Raw genomic sequence first — 4659 nt, forward strand, 5'->3', positions numbered from 1 at the left:
ACATACATACAAATATACACACGCATATATATTTCCTTGGTGGCTTCTTGCAACCTGAAAAGTCAACCGGGAAAGGTCGATTCTGGGAATCTCATTAAGAGGTCACATCTGGAACAAGGAGATCAAGGACAGAACTGGAGTGAAGGACGTTGCCACAGAATGCCACCACACAAAGCTACAATGGGCCGGTCATGTGGGAAGGTTCTCAGATGATCGGTGGACCCATGCAGTTGTTGAGTGGGACCCGTGTGAGCAGAAGAGACCACTCGGAAGACCGCCAATCAGGTAGGAAAATGATTTAAGAAAAATGTCTGGAGCAACATCGGAGAGAATGGTTTGAGCACAAGAGGAATGGCGCAAATGCTATGGCTAGTCGAGCCAACTTGGCTCCAGACAATCGCTTGATTGGAAGCCAGACAGCTGCTCTGGCAATGATCACGCTCGGATGGTGCTCTTAGCGCACCACTAGTACAGGTGCCAGTCATCGAATTTGGTTCAATCATGATTTCGATATATATGTGTGTATATATATATATATATATATATATATATATATATATATCATCTTCATCATCATCCTTTAATGTCTGTTTTCCATGTTGGCATGGGTTAGATGGCTTGACCAGAGCTGGCAACTGGAGAGCTGCACCATTATGGTGACCTCATTTGTCATTCCACCAACTGAAAGTTCTATGACAATGGAAGAGCTGCAATGTGTGCAGATGTAACTTGTTGGAAGTGCATAATAAGTTATAACTTTTGTCTGTCACTTATACTTCCAGCCATGCAGATCTGCAGTGGGTTGAAGAGTCATCTGAAAGGTCATGGATGCCAAGTCAAAAATACCATTGACAACAAGAATGCACGAAGAGACAATAATCATCTGTGAAAGTGGAGCAATCACCATATATATATATATATATATATATATATATATGTCTTTCTTTTGCTGAACCACTAAGTTATGGGGATGTAAACGTGCCAACATCAGTCGTCCAGTGATGGTTGGGGGACAAATACAGACACAAAGACACACACACATAAATATATACATATACATATACGATGGGCTTCTTTCAGTTTCCATCTACCAAATCTGTTCACAAGGCTTTGATTGGCCTGAGGCTATAGTAGAAGACACTTGCCCAATGTGCCTCATTGTTTCAAGGGTTGTGGGTTGATATATACAGTAGTGTTTTGAGATGAGGTGTGGTGTTATGTTTTGTTGTCCTTAGTGTTTTTATGTCTAATTTCTTGGCACGCTTAATTCCATCGTTTAAGTGAGGGTGGATATTGTCTTTCAGTTCATGTTGTTTTGAAGTTTTGAAGACAAACATCCTGAGTAGTTCTATCACACAATATTGTGCAAATCCTTTTTGCCAAATTAAAGGGGATATTTATTTTGATGTTTTTCAGGTGGCATGAGCTAAAGAGGAGATATTGTATTGAGTCTGTTGGTTTATGATAGATGTCTGTTATAATTTAGTTGTTGACTAATTTTTTTAATAATATCCAAAAATGCAAGCTGTTCTTTGCTATATTCCATTGTGAATTGAAAGTTACTATTTATATCATTTAGTGTTGATTTGAAGTTCAAAAGTTTGTCAATGGTCTCCTTCCAAATGATAAAACAGTCATGCAGGTATTTTTTCCAGCTTTCTCTTATGTAATGGTGAAATGGATAACCATATTTTTAAGTGACACTTCATATACGGTGAATTCAAAATAACCTGTTATCAGGTTCACAAGAACAGGGCTGTTTTCATTCCCATCGAATTCCGCATTTTTGACTATAACAGGTGTCATCAAATAGGAAATAATTGTTCTGAAGTATAAATTTTAAAGATTCAATAATAAAGATCTAATTTATGCGTTCTTTGTCCTGTCAAGAGGGAACAGTGATTGATGTGTTTCCACTTGATCCACGACCTCGTTGAGGTGGATGTCAAGAGAGAAAATATTAACTTCCATAAAGTGGAAAAAATAAATGGAAGGGAAAAAGTTGGTAAATATTTCGGTGTGAATGCCAATAGCTGTTACGTGGTAGCAGGGCATGCTACAAATAACAGTCAAATCTTTCCTTTTCTGGAAAAAGAAGCCGTTTACGCTTGATTTTGCTGTGACATTCATTGAAAGCATGCAAAATAACCTGGAAAAGAAAAAAAAGACCAGCAAAACAAAACCCCTTAGTGGGAAACTTCGAAGTCCCCACTACCCTTCCCACCTTTCTTTTGCGGAAAAACATGGCTTGCGGTGGATTTGGAGGTCAGATACGTTGAATGCACCCATAAAAAACTGTGAAAAACAATTATTCCACACCCAGGTACGAAATATTTACTGAAAGAATAAAATCTTGTACCGATTACACCTGTATTTTAATTAATTCAAATTTATGTACCTCATCTTGAAAAGTGGCAAAATTTTTGTCGGTTGCCACCTGGGATAATTTTTGTAACAAATTAAACAGGTAAGATGCATTAAGAATTTCAATTTTAGCGTCTATCCATAATGTTGTCGCTTTTACACCTGTTAATTCAATCTACCTGCCCATAAAAGTCAAATTTACCCACCAAGATCAGCTAAAATTGCGTAACTATAAACCAGTAGTATATAAAGCACCTGCTGACAAAATTTCAAATAATTCAAAATAACGTGAACAAATACGCATTACATTTGACAGATAAATATGAACACTAAAGATGTTTTTAGGTGGTTTTTTTTACACACACACATAACATGGCCTTGCTCGGTTGGGACTACATGCGTGTTACTTTGACATCATCATTCCATAAAATTTGTTTATGGGGAGAAAAATATTGAAAAATATCAATAGATGTGTGAGTGAGAAAGAAACGAGGAGGGAGGTTTTGGGATGCACTAGAAGCAACAACCAGATCTCCCTTAAATCACACATTTTCCTCTGAAATTATTATTTCAGGTAAGGCAACTGCAGGAAAAATACATAGCCAAAGATAAACTTCTGTACTTGGTTTCTGTTGACATGAAGAAAGCCTTTGACATGGTCCTCCAGTCCCTTGTCTGGTGGTCGGTGCAGAAACTAAGGATAGACAAGTAGTTGGTGAGAGCTGTACAAACCATGTACAAGGATACTGTCAGTAAGGTGAGGGTTGGCAACAAGTATATTAAAGAATTCTGGGTAGAAATAGGGTTCACCAAGGATCAGTCCTCAGCCCATTCTTATTCATCATAGTCCTCCAGGCAATAACAGAGGAATTTAAGACATGCTGACTCTGGGAGCTCTTTTATGTTGATGACCTCACTCTTATAGCTGAATCACTACCAGAACTAGAGAAGTTTCAGGTGTGGAAGTAAGGTCTTGAATTGAAAGGCTTTATAGTTAACCTAGCAAAAACCAAAGTCTTTGTAAGTAGGAAAGCAAATAAATCACAAATCCATTCAGGTAGATGGCTCGCTCATTCTGTAGGAAATGCATAGGTGGGAATTTCCATAAGATGTACCTCATGTAAGCTATGGACACTTAAGAGATGCAACAATATCAGAGGAAGGTTAACAGGAAAACTAATTTTTGTGTATGGAAGGTATACTGAAAATAGACTACATCAAATACCAGTGGGCAAAACTAGAAATAGTGGATAGCTTCCATTACCTAGGTGACCAAGCCAGTAGTGGGGGTGAACACTCCAAGAGCATAGCTGCTAGAATAAGAATAGATTAGGCAAAGCTCAGAGAGCTCTTATCTCTGTTGGTAACAAAGGGCCTCTCCCTCAGAGTGAAAGGCAGATTGTATGATGCCTGTGTGCAAACAGCTATGCTACACGGTAGTGGAACATGGACTGTGACTACTGAGGACTGCATAAGCTTGAAAGAAATTAAGCTAGTATGCTTCGCTGGATGTGCAATGTCAGTGTGCATGTATGACAGAGTGTACGCATCCTGAGAGAAGAGTTGGGCACAAGGGGCATCAAATGTGGTGTGCAAGAGAGACAACTGCATTGGTATGGTCATGTGATGCATATGGATATGGACAGCTGTGTGAAGAAGTGCTGATCTCTGCCAGTGGAAGGAAGCTGTGGAAGAGGTAGACCCAAGAAAACATGGGATGAGGTGGTGAAACATAATCTTCGAATGTTGGGCCTCATGGAGGCAATAACTATTGACCATGATTTGGCAATATGCCATGCTTGAGAAGATCCATTGAGCTAAATGAAATCATAGTTGTGTTGGTTGGGGTGTCATGTAACTGGCATGTAAAAAGCACATTTTGAGCACTGGGCCTCATTCAGCCAATGACAAATGGTCAAGAGCTTTGGCAATATGCTGTGCTTGAAAAGAAGACCTATCAAGTCAAGTGAAATCATAGTCATGATAGATACCAGTGTCACCCAATTGGCACCCGTGCTGGTGGCACGTAAATCACCCATTACACTCTCAGAGTGGTTGGCATTATGGAGGGCATCCAGCCATAGAAATCAGACCAGAGTCTGGTGCAGCTCCTCAACTTACCAGCTGTGGTCAAACCATCTGACCCATGCCAGCATGGACAACAGATGGTGATGATGGTATATATATATATATCATCATTGTTTAATGTCCACTTTCCATGCTAGCATGGGTTGGACGATTTGACTGAGGACTGGTGATCCAGATGGCTACACCAGGCTCCAATCTGATTTGGCA

The sequence above is a fragment of the Octopus bimaculoides genome, chromosome 24 (assembly GCF_001194135.2).
Source record: "Octopus bimaculoides isolate UCB-OBI-ISO-001 chromosome 24, ASM119413v2, whole genome shotgun sequence".
Taxonomy (NCBI): domain Eukaryota; kingdom Metazoa; phylum Mollusca; class Cephalopoda; order Octopoda; family Octopodidae; genus Octopus; species Octopus bimaculoides.